This window comes from Pseudorca crassidens, chromosome 21 (genome assembly GCF_039906515.1).
Source record: "Pseudorca crassidens isolate mPseCra1 chromosome 21, mPseCra1.hap1, whole genome shotgun sequence".
Lineage (NCBI taxonomy): Eukaryota > Metazoa > Chordata > Mammalia > Artiodactyla > Delphinidae > Pseudorca > Pseudorca crassidens.
In genome coordinates this window covers 32,718,425-32,733,792 of record NC_090316.1, presented here as the reverse complement: position 1 = coordinate 32,733,792, position 15,368 = coordinate 32,718,425, and the positions used below count along the sequence as shown (strand labels likewise).

The 15,368-nt window shown below is 39.7% G+C and overlaps 2 long non-coding RNA genes across 3 annotated transcripts in view; both read right to left on the bottom strand.

Moving 5' to 3' along the window:
• Positions 1 to 3,672: 3,672 nt before the first annotated feature.
• On the bottom strand, positions 3,673 to 6,438 carry LOC137215960 (uncharacterized). The gene is made up of 3 exons (XR_010939511.1): positions 6,094 to 6,438; positions 5,772 to 5,971; positions 3,673 to 4,416 (listed from the first exon to the last, which is right to left on the bottom strand). It is a non-coding gene; the product is annotated as an uncharacterized lncRNA (long non-coding RNA).
• Positions 6,439 to 7,802: 1,364 nt separating this feature from the next.
• LOC137215959 (uncharacterized) overlaps positions 7,803 to 15,368 on the bottom strand; it is a 28,305-nt gene continuing 20,739 nt past the window's right edge. Inside the window, exon 4 of one of the 2 annotated variants that reach the window (XR_010939509.1) lies at positions 7,803 to 7,946. This is a non-coding gene — a long non-coding RNA (uncharacterized lncRNA). Of the gene's footprint in view, positions 7,947 to 8,802; positions 8,910 to 15,368 lie in introns of those variants that run through there. The other variant, XR_010939510.1, reaches the window with a different exon arrangement.

Below are 15,368 nucleotides of genomic sequence, written 5' to 3'. Positions count from 1 at the left end.
GAGATGACCAAGTTTGGATCACATAATTCCATAAACTTGAGAAAAGCCATTCTTTTTGTAACTAAGATAGACCCTTGTATGATTAAAAGATTTCAAACTATGGACTGTGATGTTTCAAATAATTACTTTTTCACTTTTAAAGAAGATTGTCCCTAAGTAAATAAAAACAAAAACGTCGAGCCAAACACTTGCAAATAGAGAACCTAAAAGTAACATTTTAAATTTGAAAGTGCTAGTGGTCTTTCTGTATTTTCTCATTTTGTATCCTGCCAGTGATTTTAGTAGTGCCCAGGGCATGCTCTAGATGAACGTGCTTACTTTCTCTGAAACTTTTAATTCCCAAGTCTTCTATTTCTTGCACCTTCACTCTCTTACATCAACCCCTAAGTGGCAGCTCGAAGCTTATCAAACCTAGGAGACTTCAAAATTATGTGTCTGCTTACAAGCTGAGTGATGTGTGTTAAAAGCTTATGCTACTCGGGATAAAAAATAATAAAGGAACAGGAATGTAACCTCTGACCTCTTTGAACCATGAAGTGGTTATTCCAGTTACAATGCATTTCCCTTTTCCAAACAGAAGTTAAGTGTATTTAAGAGTAAATTTAAAACATTATACCTGGCAGCCTTCCACATGTTTTTCTTCACCTGGTGTTATGAATGATGATCTTTTTTTTTTTTTTTTTTTTGCGGTATGCGGGCCTCTCACCGTTGTGGCCTCTCCCGTTGCGGAGCACAGGCTCCGGATGCGCAGGCTCAGCGGCCATGGCTCAGGGGCCCAGCCGCTCCGCGGCATGTGGGATCCTCCCAGACCGGGGCACGAACCTGTGTCCCCTGCATCGGCAGGCGGACTCTCAACCATTGCGCCACCAGGGAAGCCCTGAGATTTCTTTTGTGCCAAGTCCCAGGTGCTATGTTTAGGCAATAATAGTAAATTAAATAGAACTGGATGCCATGAAATGAAGAACTGCCAAAACAAACCCTAAACCAGGCAGAATTTGTCTTTAGACTATGTGTGATGTAGAAGTCTGAAAAGCCTGTGGTAACGTGAAATACTGCCACTGAAAGACACCCACATCCTCATTCCTGGAACCTGTGAATATAACCTTATTTAAAGTTCTTTGCAGACTTGATTAAAGATCTTGTGATGGGGCAATTATAACTTATCCAGGTGGGCCTTAAATGCCATCACAGTGTCTTATTAGAGAGAGGCAGAGGGAGGTGTGACACACAGATAGAGAAGAAGGTCATGTGAAAACAGAGGCAGAGATTGGAGTGATGCAGCCACAAGCCACAGAAGCTAGAAGAGGCAAAGAATGGATTCTCCACTGGAGTTTTCAGAGGGAAGTCTGCCCTACCGACACCTTGATTTTGTCCAGTAAAACTAATTTTAGACTGGTTCTCCAGAACCGTGAGAGATGAATCTCTGTTGTTTTAAACCACTCAGCTTGTGGTAATTCGTTAGCAGTCCTAGGAAAGCAGTAGCCCACAGAAAGACAGTCCATGAAGGCTGAAAGAGACTAAGGAGATTGTTATTGGAAAGTAGAGGAAAGGAAGCCCTCAGTCCTGGGGAAAATCAGAAAAACACCAATGAACTCAATAAGCTGCGTAAGGGGGTTTCAGGAGAGGAGCTGGGTACGTGTGGCTTCTCTAACTGGTTATGGTAGAAGGTTAGAGCAGACAGATGAACTGGAAAACAAACTATATTCTGTTTTCAGGAAAAACTACAGAGGGCTTAGGAAAGCAATTCAAGACAGAAAAATCTTAAATAAGAAAGGATCTTTGGTTCAAATATTGAACCCAGAGTGCTAGCAGGAAAACATCGTCACAGTAAAGATGAAACCTTATGTCTGACCATGAAGACCTCAGAGAGATTTACATTCATGACCTGCAGACACATTTAGATGGACAAACAGCTTTCTAAGGCTCTTCAGGGTCTACCTCTGCTAAGAAAAAATTAGGATTTTTAAAAATCTTAATGATGTTATTCCAAAGAAGTCGCACAAGTGGCCAATGTAGAAATGGGCTTATCGCTAAGAGATTTGTGAGTATGGATTTCCTCTAAAGCATTAGGTTCATAAGTTGAAATATAACAAACCCACAAATGTCTTAAAGAAGTGTATTCACTGAAACTAAAAGGAACAGAGATAGTACAAAATGAAGAGTCTTTGAATCCCTGAACTTCTATAGGCAAAATACAGGATAAAAACAAAAATAAAGAAAGGAACAAACAAAAATCTGCTCGGCTGTAAACATAAGCTACAGCTTATGAAAAAGAAGAATGTCTTTGGGAGAGGAACGAAGAGCCCAGGATGGATCCAAAAGCCTCAGAGAGCAGCTCTCAGGTTGTAGGTCTAAGCCTTCATCAGGGAACCAGTAACATGGTCCTGCTGGATTTCAGAACTGCTATGGAACAGTGATTCTGGTTTTGAATAGGAGGGTCTATTTTGGTTATCCTAAGTCTGACCATCACATATTTGCTATTTTGGGCACAGATAACCTGGCTCTTTTGTTCTCAGATCCGATTGAGAGAAACCATACTTGAGGAATTGCATCCAAGGTGTCTTATCTACATGTCTCCTGATTTAGATGACAAGAGTCTGGACCTTGAGCCTGAGTTGGAAACCAAAATAGAATGAGACTTCTAGAGTCGCAAAAGAGAGTGACTGTATTTTGCAGGCTGTGAGATTTGAACTCTTGTGGCCCAAGGGTGAATTTGGCGTACTCTATTTCCTGAAGGTGGCCACCAAATGCATCCCACACAGAATACTTTTCTGAAACGTGCTTTGCGACTCTCCCATCAAGAAATGCAGTCTATTCTTCTTCCCTTCAATCTGGGTGAGCTTGTGCAGGTTCAGAGTACAGTGCAGGTGCTGGTGTGTGACCTCTAGGCTGGGTCAGTAATCCCGTGCTGCTTTTGTGGTCCCAGTCATTTGAGACTCTCATTCTTTGGACACTGCCTCTGGGGTGTTCTCCCACAGAAACTCCTCACTGTGCCATGGGTCTCCTAACCCACATGGAGGGGCCATGGTTAGAAGTCCCCGACAACAGTCCCAGCTGAGTCCAGCCTTTGAGCTACCCCAGGCCAGATACCAGACATGTGAGTGAAGAACTCTCCAGATGACTCCAGCCCTCAGATATCTGAAAATCCCTCAGCAGAGGCCCCAGAAGTTCTCTGGCAGTCCCAAGTCATCCCTGCTGGGCCCTATCTCAATTCCTGACCAGTAGAATCAGTGAACGTAATACAATTATGCAGTTTTACGGTAATTAATATGGATAGTTTGTTACATAGTAACCAAAACAAGGATGATCAAAGTGTACCAATTAAAAGAAGAAGTCACCAAGGAAACTCTGGAGAGGTAAACAAACATTAATACTACAACTGATCTCGTTTACGTGCTCAACAATGTCAGCAGCTGGGCTTTTCGTGGGATATAAAGGCCCTGGACGTGGATAATGGGGCCATTAGTGCTCCGTGCACCACACACAGCTCATGATTAATACGGGAAAATCAAATACATGCACAAGAGCGGCACGGGGGAAGCATGCCCATCAATACGTTTTTGTGTCATTATTAGAGAGATGCTTGACAAAATGTTAAGCAAGTCGTTTGTTTTCAAGTCTGCCTGATTTGCCAAAATACCAGTGATGTTTTAAGCAAGGGGGTTGGAGGTGGGAGGAGGGAGAGTGGAAAGGAATTTTAAATTATCAAAGAAAGTTTCAGCCCAAACCATTTTAATGAAAACAAGATTTTATAGCAAAGTTGCCAGATATTCCAGTGGATTCAAAGCATTCTTAATTCTTAACAGCACACAGACGCTTCTTCTGTGATAACTTGCTTCCTTCACAAACACACGGATGCCTTTTGCAGGCAGCATGCTATCACCGGGTAGGTCTTTGCATCCTTTGTTGAAAACGTGGCTCAGTATTCGTGCATAAGAGAAATACTCGGTTTTAGATCAAATTATATCATCTTTATAAACAACGTGTTTTTTTCTTTCTTTTATTTTTATTTATATTTGGCTGCGTTGGGTCTTCATTGCTGCGAGCGGGGACTACTCTTCGTTGCTGCGCACGGGGGCTGCTCTTCATTGCGGTGCGCGGGCTTCTCATTGCGGTGGCTTCTCTTGTTGTGGAGCACGGGCTCTAGGCACCTGAGCTTCAGTAGTTGCAGGACGCAGTCTCAGTAGTTGTGGCGCACGGGCTTAGTTGCTCCGCGGCATGTGGGGTCTTCCCGGAACAGGGCTCGAACCCGTGTCCCCTGCATCGGCAGGCAGATTCTTAACCACTGCGTCACCAGGGACGCCCATAAACAACGTTTTAAAAGGTGACAGAATCCATGTATTATCCTGATTTGGCACACGACAACCTGCTCAAATAAGGGAGAACAAGACTTCCGGGTGAGCAAGTCTCTTTACCCTAAAGAACAATCACAAATGGATGCAATTATCCAAGGAGGCAACAGGTTCATGGTTGAGAACTGTGTCAAGAGGAACACGGGCAGGCGTCACCAAGTGTAAACAATGGGAACTGGACCGTTCGCTCAACACAGTGGGTCTCCGTCTTCGCAGGGCAAGTGACCAGAGCCTGAGCAGCTTCAAACGACCCCTGTTTACGAACTTACGTTCCACAGACCGGAAGTCCAGAGGGGCTGAGCCCTCTGCTCCGAATCTCACAAGGCTGGATGCCCGATGCTGGGCTGGGCTGGACCCCCGTGCGGGCCAGGGGAAGGACCTGCTTCTAAGCCCACTCACGCTGCTGGCAGAGGCCAATCCCTCCAAGGGCTCCCTGCCTCACATAGGACCCTCTCATGCTTAGACTCGCTCTGACTCAGTCTGCAACCAGCTGGAGAAGGTTTCAAATGGCTCGTGTGACTAGATTAGGCCCACCTTCACCACCTCCCTGTTTTAAGGTGAACTGGTTCGTCATCCTAACATCAGTGGAACCACATTGTTGAAAAGAGGGAAAAAAAATCCTCTAATTTACTTTCAGCCCTCCCTGTATAGATGGCTAGTTTCGGCTCTTCAGCACTGTGGCCTGTCAACGGGGTCTGAGTTTCAGAGTCACAAAGCATACTTCGAGTTCCCCTTCTGACTCTGACCAACTCTGTCATGTCAGATATATCCCTTTATCACACTGCATTTGGGGGAAAAAAGGAGGAAACACTACACATTCCACAGGGTTCGTGTGAGAATTAAGTGAGCTAATAAGTGTAAAATGTATCTCGTCCTATGCTTTTTATTGATACCTAGTGAGAGAACGCAGAAGAAATCCCCAAGCTCTGTCTGCCCTTACAGGTGAGCTATAAATATACTGTCCACCCCCATCACCTCAGGTACTCAGCATCTTTTATCAGTGTTCTTCTATGAGCATCCCTCATGTGTCAATCTTTTGCTGCATGTAATACTCAAATGAAGGCAGAGCAGTAAATCACCGGCAAATGAATATTTAAACTTAATTTTAAATATTAAAATAAATTTAAATATAATTCCAGTTATTTATGGAGTTGGGCTACACCAGTTACTATCAATGTATATTTAGTGGGAGAATTTGACAAGTGTAAAATGAAAAACTAATAAACATCTGGTAAATTTGATTTCAGGATGATGCCAATAAGCCCTGGAAATGTTCTATTAATTTCAGAACAAGCTTATTTTTTTGAGAGTAGATCCTATATTAATCATATCTTTCTCTATTAATTTATAAAGTAAGTTACTAATACCTATATTTGTCATGGTTCAGAAAATTCCAATGATGTAGGTCAGTGTACTTACTTCCATGTTGCTGATGAAAATCGAGATTTGAGTAGCTCCTCCAGGATCATTGAATAAGTTAATGGCGGGATCTGGACAGTCATCTCTTACTGCAGAGCAAGCCCCAGGTCTTACACACACCCATGCGCCATAATGCTACCTTCAGCGTCATTCTCACCCCTTCCAAAGGTTTCTACCCTCAACTTCATGGAGGCAGCTTGCTGAAATGAGGTGAAAACAAACCAAATTCAAATAACAAGTTAACCCAGGTCACAGTTTGGTTTAAGAACTGAGAACTGCTTGCCAATCCAAAGTGCATATCTTATGGGTTCAGAAATATTACCTTCCTAAGTCTACTTATTCCTATTTTTCTGTACAGAGCATTATAGAAAAATCATCCACTTTACAATCAGTTGTTGGTAATAACTGAGGTATGGACATGGAAAGTCACAGAGATGTGAAGGAAAACAGATGTTTCTGGTTGTTTTTTTTTTTCACCAATACTGAAAAAAAAAAAAAAGCTTAGAAAAACATGTCTTGCTTGAGTGTAATTTTCTCCAGAAGACAAAAGTGAAAAGAGCTGCAATTCTCCTGTAAATGAATTCAAAAGCACCAACTATGAAAAACTACCACCAAAATCATCATACTAGACCAGACCAGAAGGCTGGCATTTATAGCGACTCATCTGCAACTATTCCAGAAATCTGGAAGCACAGAGCTGGTTTCTATCATTGGAGTTGCAAAAGGAAAAAAAAAAAAAGCTAAAAGGATTTTGGAAATAGATTACTGGGGAGAACTCTAAAATTTTATTTCCCAATTAAAGTTTTTTAAATTTTTGGAAATTTTCTAACTTTTGGAAATGTAGGTGAATTCAAAAATTAGAGTTATGATTATTAATAAATAAACGATTGAGGAGTCACACATATTAAGATAAAATTTTAAATTAGCTTTCAAGAGGTAAATGCAAATTGTTTTCCTATTTGGATAATTTGTCTAAATTCTCTTTGATTCTTTGCTCGTTCCTTTCCATTTGGCCGGTATGCTTCCAACAAAATAACTCAAGCTACATAAGACTCCTGCTGGGCTGAGAGCTGTATTTCAATTGCCAGATCACTAGTAATCCAAAGTACCAGTCACAGAAATACTTTGTCAATTAAAAAGTTAAGATGGAAGTTTTACTAGTTCTTATGAACTAGCAAAGACTATTATAACAAAGACTTTAGTAAGGAAAACCTAGAATGTAGAAACTCTTTTGTAAGTAAGGCTGTTTCACAAGATCTACAGAGAAACAGGTAGGTTTTTAATTCAGGAAGAATACAGTATGATCAGATGTTACATATTGTATTATTTTTCTTCCTTACCCTCAGTAAAGCCGGTTTGACTCTCAAATTAGTTTGTGTACATAATTAAATATTTCTTTTATCCTTATGAGTAAAGGACAAATAACTTAGCATTATTTTATCCAGTCTCCTCTCCCCCATTTTTCACTGTATTTCAAATTAAGCACCACAAATACACTAATATTCCTGAAACACTACTCTGAATCTATTACCTGCCTAAGAATTTACAATACTGCCTTACTAATCAGAAGCAGAATCCTTTCCTTAGCATTCAGAGTGCGCCACAAAAACCCCCAGAGGATTTTCCCACTACTATCCAGATTTTGATAACTTCGGACTGGACCCTTCACTCTTCCCACCACTACCTTTCCTGTTTGGGGATAGCCGCCTCATTCCCGCCCACCTGATTGATACCTTACCCTTCCTAGTAATGCCACAACTTCTCAAAAATGATTTTCAAATCAAACCAGATTATAAAAAGAATGTAACTCCATTCTAAAACATTCGGAAAATACATGAACATAGGAATTAAATTTACTCTAATTCTATCATCAAGGGATACTCATAGTTAACATTTTGATAAAACACCCTTGACAGGCTTTAAACTTTGTTGTAGTACATACTTTGAAAATGGTATCACGCTGTACATAATATCTCATAAGCTATATTTTCACCAGCAACCACACGATAGATATGCTAATATTATCTTTTCACACCTCATTCCTTGACTACTTCTCTGTGTATCCTTCACCTTTGTGTTCCTTGCAGCACCCAGCACAGAGTGTGACACGCAGTCACAGAGATCGATGTACAATCAGTAATATACGGTAGTTTTGCAACTTTTGTCTATTTACAACTGTTGGGATAAAAACAAATTCAGAGATGTTTAGTGACTTAATTAAATTTTATATAACATTTTGTTTTGTATACAAAAAACAGATGAGAAAATTTGTCACCTAAACAATGTATTTAATAGTTAATAAATGATGTTCTTAATCACAGTACTATTACATAATTAATTTATAATGAATAATATTAATAATTAGCAAATAATAGCGTACTTACATTATGTAAATAATACAAATATTCAAATATTTGTTAAAATACATTGTATCAGAAAAGACTCTGAAAAGGAAGATAGCTCAAGAGAGAGAACCTTCTCTAAAACAAAACAAATTCTGATAAGATCTTTAAAAGAATCCATATGACCAAAACAATGGGGGCAACACATCAAAGCCAGGATTTTGACTGCACGGAAAAAAATCTCTGACCGGGCACCGACTAGTGTGTTTCAAACCTGAGCAGTGGATGGATCCACGTTAAAGAGGGATGTGGGAATCCCTTGGACGTGAAACTGAATCTGGGAATTCATGGTCTCTGCTTCACAATTCAGGTAACTGGCTTTGATTTTTAAACGTGCATTCACAAAGCAGGAGCCAGTTAGAAACATCTGGTGTGTTCTTGCCACTAGCTTATTGGAGAGCAACAATTGTGCACATACATGATTAAATTACTTAAAACCCTTTTTGCATGCCAGAACTGTGTGGTTTCTAGCTCAGCTGGAGAATAAAAATAACTTCTCCATTGCAAGGGGATCTAGATGTGACAAACCACATGGTGTTTGCAAGGATGGCCCCGGGATATACCAAACTGGAGATGACTGTATGCAGGTAGCGGTTATGTTCACCTTGAATAGAGAACATAAATCTTCCTTTTTCTTTTACTCTTCGGCTTTCATTTACCAATTCCCTCGACCAAATTCCTTCCTCATTCTCTGCTCCTAGCACTCTTCTATTTCAATCTTATGGAAACCATTGTACTGGAGGAAAGGGACGAAAAATGTAGATTCATTCAAGGAACCGTAACAATTATAACAAGACTGTAGGTATTAATTCACACTCCTTGCTTTGTCTAGGTTTCCACATTAACATTGCTAGATAATATAAAACATTAATAATTTAAGAAAAATAACCACATATATAAAAAAATAATGAAATTATTCCCAATGTTATGATACAGTAATTAATACATTTAAAATACTGAGACTGAGTTAAATGTTTTAATAGTTTTCTCAGTTACTATGGAAGTTATGAAATGGATTCTCAGCAGATCAGGAAAATCTATTCTTATCTTTAATCTATTTTAGTCAGTTTTTTTTTAACATTAGGCTCACTAAGAAATTGACATATTCACTTTAGTTTCATTCAGAATTCTTCACTTTAATTCTGCATAGACTTATTTTTCTTAATTGAAATTTTTATTCAGAGCTTAGCTTTTAGGAAGAATGAATATAAAATGCACTGTGCTCTTCTATCTAAGGTATTCCAGAAATCTCTGCATATCCTTATATTTCATCATCAGAAAATCACGTTAATATTTCCCTTAAATTAGTATTATGCTTGTTTATTTTCTAGGAAATGGTCTCCTGTGAAGATAGTAAAGAAAGACCATATTCCAGAAATAACACAAGTCACCTTTTTTCATTAAGACTATATTTTTAGAGCATTTTTAGGATCACAGCAAAGCGGACAGGAAGGTACAGAGATTTCCCAAACGCCCTGCCTCCTACATGCCCAGTATCCCCACAAGATGGTCCATATGTTACAACTGATAAACCTACTGACACATCATCATCACCCAGGGTCCACAGATTATCGTAGACTCCACTCTCGATGTTATCCATTCTGCGTTTGGAAATATGCAAAATGACATGTATCCATCATAACAGTATCATACAGAGTATTTTCACTGCCCTAAAAATGCTCTGTGTTTTGCAGACATCCATCTTCCGCCCCCACTTCCTTCCAACCCCTGGCAACCACTGATCTTCTTCTGTCTCCATAGTGTTGCATTTTCCAGATTGTCATAGAGTTGGAATCCTACAGTATGTAGCCTTTCCAGATTGGCTTCCTTCACTTAGTAATAAGCGTTCATGGTTCCTCCATGTCTTTCATTTCATTTATTCAGTCATGCGAAAAATTGTAATATTTTTCTATAATTTCATCTCTTTTGAGGCAATATGTGTCTGATGACAAAAAGAAATAAACATTGGCCAACTACGGAAGAACCCTCATCCCAGATTTACATTCAACCAGATAGCCTCTTAGCTGTGACATAATACCTTGGCTTTGGGAGAGAGCACCTATAGCTGGATACTGGCGTCTGCTCACACGGAACCCTGTGAGTTACTGCGCTTTACAGTCCTTGGATGCGGTCAGCCAGGAACACCAGCACATGCTGAGATGCCTGCCTTCCTGGATTCTCCGTTGGTCTGTGTGGTCTACATCTTCCTTTACTTGACTCTGAGGGACCTCATTTTCAACCACCCCCAGCCTTTTGGGGGACTTGGAGAAACACAGAGATGGTTTTCAAACCTCCAGAGGCAAATGAATCTTATCCAGGCTTTTCTGTCTCAAGAAGTCTTGCTGCCATTTCTACACTTCTGCTACTGTGACAGGTGGGCACACATCAGGAAAACCCCACCCCCTGCTTGCTCACTTTCTCGAGGAAGCTGAAAGCATGCCTCTGTGCCACATTTTCTCAACTCGAGGCTAAACCTCCAAAGGCTACTCTGGAGATGGAGTAGGGGAATACCTGGTCCCTACACAGATACACCCCCTGGGTTCCTCTTCTCTCTCCAGTTTTTCCTCCTTTTCCAGCCCATGGAATCTTAAATATGATCTAGGTGGTTGAGGGGAGAAAAACCAGCTCCTACTGTATATTCTTTGCTTATTGTTTAGATAGGAAACCTCGGCTCTTGCTATTCAATGGATAGAGATTAAAACTCCAAAAAGGCCTTTTCTCAATGACATGTACTCTGCCTTGAGGTTCTAAAGTCTATTGAAAACAACAACCACCAAAAAAGCTCATCAGATTGCTTGTATCACTACTGCAAGAATCTCTACCTGAGGGCAGTAATATAAATCACCATTTCCCCACTGCTCCCTGAATTTGAGAAGGAGATGGGGAAGGATAGAGATAGCTGGGTGTGCTACAGCTGAAGAACACAGGAAGCCTTTATAATTTCACTCTGCCACCCGTGTAAAGTACTCGGAACAGTGCCAACTATATAAGCGCTGATATATTTCACATCCGTAGGAGACTAGCAGAGCATATATTACAAGTTTACAGGATAAGGAAATTGAAACACAAAGGTTTACTTAATGCCTAACAGTCTCAGGCAAGTGCGAGAGGCTAAAACAGCTTCCCTGATCCTTTTCTGTTTTCCTTCCAGGATACTGTGTGGCCTCAGGGAGTTGGTTAAACGTAAGAGATACTAGATGAATTTGTTCTTCATGTGCGCCAAGGCAGCAGTTCACAAATCTGTCTTCTTTTAAATAAAAATTCAACAGGTCTAAGATCAAAATACCACTTTTGAGATATTTTGCAAGTTATAAGCCTTTCCCTAATGCTATGTCAATCTTTTGAAAATGGATTTCTCTGCTAATAGAACGTGTACAAGAAGGTACAAGAGCCTGAAATCTGTCAGTGTCTCAGTAGGCTGCACCAGAGTAACACTTTGGGAATCTTTTGCACGTATTTCATATATATTTCTATATAACTCCATATGTCTAAGAAAACAAGGCTTGAGAGGGGTATAAGTTTGGTTAAGTGTGTGAATGTGAAAAAGAAAGAGTGTGCCTTCACCCCCAAATCAACTTTCAGGATGAGAAATAAAGTAACTAAAGAAACAGTGTGATAATATTTTTGCTAGGCAAAATTGTGAGGCCAAATTTTAGACATTTTGTTAGCTCTGTGGACTTCCCTGATATTATTTATAAAGGGCCAAGAAAAAATATAATAAGTGAGGATGACAAGTAGATTTCAAACTCACACTGATTTCTGTAGAGCATAAAGGAATATTCGATTCAACTGGAGCAGAGTAGATGGGAAAAAATCTCAAGTTCCCAACTTCCCAGAAACCTGGTCAATATATATGATACGCTTCTACAATTCATTTTCATAAAGAGGGCTGAAAAGTGTCAGTGGTGAAAAAAATGGAGAACTAATTTAATGATGTACTTTTGTGTAAAAAAATACCACCCAACTCATCTCTTTTTCTCTACATCCCATCTCACTGTTACTGGAATTACTTCTTATTTTGTGAAAAGAGAGAGAGAGAGGCAGGGGGTAGGGGGCAACTTACTTAAGGAACTAAATATTTTCTTCTATAATATATTTAATATAACTGCCATTACTGATTAATAAGAGATCTCCATAGACACACAGTGTAAGATAATCATTTTCTCTGTGGTTGCATTAAAACAGCTGAATACTAAGACGTTCTGAAATTGCTACTCTGTCAGCGTCCATGAGAAAATCTTGCATTGAATACTGAGCAAATAATGTATCATAACCTGTTAGATGTTCCACAACAGCTTGAGAAGCCACAACATAAAATTTTGTATGTGGTGACCTTATAAGGAAAGGTTTCACGTAAACTTTGGAGACATGCTGATGATTCAGGAGGAAATGCATTTCTCATCTAAGCCATTTTGTTCTGTTTCATCTTGTGTGGCTTTTACTTGATATGCTTTTTTCCTTCTTTTTTTTTTCTTTGAGAAAAAAATATAAATATTTTTGGACTTGATTTATGTGTAATAGTGATTTTAGGCATAGGTATATATGGTGTGACTATTGAAACTGTGTTTGGGAACCAAATCTAAGAATTCTTTGCTTAGTGCTAGATTCCCAAAGACTTTCTCCATTTTTTCTAAGAAGTTGTATAGTTTTATCTCTTACATTAAATCCTTGTTTCATTTTGAGTTAATTTTGTATAGAGTATGAGGTTTGGATAGAGGTTCATTTTCTTCCTATTGCTCCAGCACCATCTGTCAAGAAGTCTATCCTTCCTCTATTGAATTGCTTTTGTAACTTTGTCAGAAGTCAGTTGGGCTTATTTGTTTGGATTTATTTCTGGGATCGCTCTTCTGTTCCATTGATGTTTGTATCTGTGATTCCACCAATTCAACACAGTCTTGATTACTATAACTATACAGTGCATCTTGAAATTGGGTAGTGTAATCCCATCCAAGTTATTATTTGTATCTTTTGCTATATATTAAATGTTTTCAACTATTATTTGTTCAAGTACTTTTCAGCCCCATCCTCTTTCTCCTGTCCTTCTAAGACTTCTACGACACAAATATTAGATATTTTGTTATACTCTCAAGGATCCCTTAGCCACCATTCATCTTTTTCCAAGTCTATTTTCTCTCTGATTTTCAGATTGGCTAATTTCTCTTGTTCTGTTTTCCAGTTCACTGATTTTTTCTCTTCTCTATTCTGCTCTTAATCCTATCTGCTGGACCCTTTATTTCACTTTTAATACATTCAGTTCCAAAATTTCTATTTGGTTTTTCTTCATATCTTCTATTTGTTGATACTTTGTATTTTGTGGTGAGGGTTTTTCATTTATTTCAAACGTGTTCATAGTTATTCACTGAAGCATTTCTATGGTGGCTGCATTAAAATGTTTGTCAGATTATTCTAACATCTCTGCTGTCTTGGTGGTAGAGTCTATTTACTGTTTTTTATTTTAATTCAAATTGTAGTTTTCCTGGATCTTGGTATGATAAGTGATTTTCAGTCAAAACCTGAATGATTTGTGTATTAAGTTATGAGACTCTGGATCTTATTTAAATCTTCTATGTTAGCTGTTTTGGGGAAGTGGGGATTGCTGCCTTGTTACTTGTAGCCAGGTTGGGGTAGAAATCTACTTGGCTTTTGTTGACGACGGGGGCAATAAGGAGAAGGGAGGAGGGAGGTTGCTTTTTACTCTTGGGTTGGTGGGACTTCTGTCTTCCCTCTGGGTCTCCACTGACACCACTCTGGATGGGAGGGGTGGGAATTCCTTCGTTACTGCTCCCCGCTTGTCTTCCACTGACACCACGGCATAGGTCTCATGGCCACCAGGCTGGGGTGAAAATCCACTGACAAAACTTCAGCAGGAAGTGGGAAGGATACGTCATTACTGACTGATGGGATTGGAATCCCTGGATCCTCAAACTTCTTCCCCTACACTGAGTGGGGAAGGGGTGCAACACTACCACCTGGCAGAGATGAAAGTTCCAGCTCCTAACCTGACCTTCTCTGACATCACCTTGGCAGGTGGGCTGGGGTCCCTCTTTACAGTCTGACGGGAGTGGAGGTCTAGGCTACTCACTCACCATTTACTGACATGGGTGGGGTGGGAGTGAGGCCACAATACTTTCTGTGGTTTTTGACTGGAGTAGAGTGGCTATTGTCTAAAACTTTTCTTTCTAAGGTGCGCTCTCCCTGTCTTTTGACTAGAGCGAGGAGGTTTTTGTTGGGGCTTTTTTTGTCTGCACCTGTTGGTGGGTCTGGATCACCAACTTCTTCATCTCCAAGTCTGGGATATATGAGGGCAAAAGAAAAACAGGGGAATTCACCCCTGTTTTAATCCTTGGGTCCCGAGTTTCCCAGCTAGTCCTCTTTCTTCTCTTCACTTTTAGAGTTTGTTATGTATATAACGGTTGTGGTTTTTAGTTGTCCTTAGAGGGAAAAGTATGTCTACTCCTTCTTCCCAGAAGCAAAGTCTTTTGGTGCGATTTTTAAACAGTGCTGTCTCAAAGGCATAAGTGAAAAAATTCACATTATCAGTGATTTTACAAAACACCATTAGCCTCAAGTTGAAACTACCATTGGAGGACTTTCATGAGGAACTACTATAGGGAACCTACACATAGAAAATACTCTTAAAGAGTATTCTTGTGATTAAAGGCATGTTAACATAAATAGTAATCCCATATGTCAGTGTATTTCCAGTTACCTAAAATTTACTTAAGCACAGAACATTGTTGGCAGATGACTCCAAAATGATAATTCTCTCTCATATTTTTGATGGGAAAGAGGAAACCATATAACATGAGAAATGCCTTTGCATCATCAGCCTGGACCGAATGACTTTTCCCACAGTTTGTTCAGTTTGTGAATATCATTTTCATCTGACTTCACCAACCCAGTTATCAAGGTGAAAACCATCCAGACAACTGCCTTCAGGGAATACAGAGGCTGAGCAGACCACGGAGGCCCGAAAAGAACAACTCGCATCCCAGATGAGGAAATAATTTTCATCCATGTTATTTTCACTTAGGAGGTCATCACCCCATAAAAACAATAGATGCGAAAAACTAAATGAGAATTGGCCACAGAATACAAATGCTCTGAGTGGTGAGAAGAGCAGTCCATTGCAGAGGCTCTGGTATTTAGTATAAGAAGTCCGAAAAGGCGTACTCTGTCTAAAAGTCACTTTTTG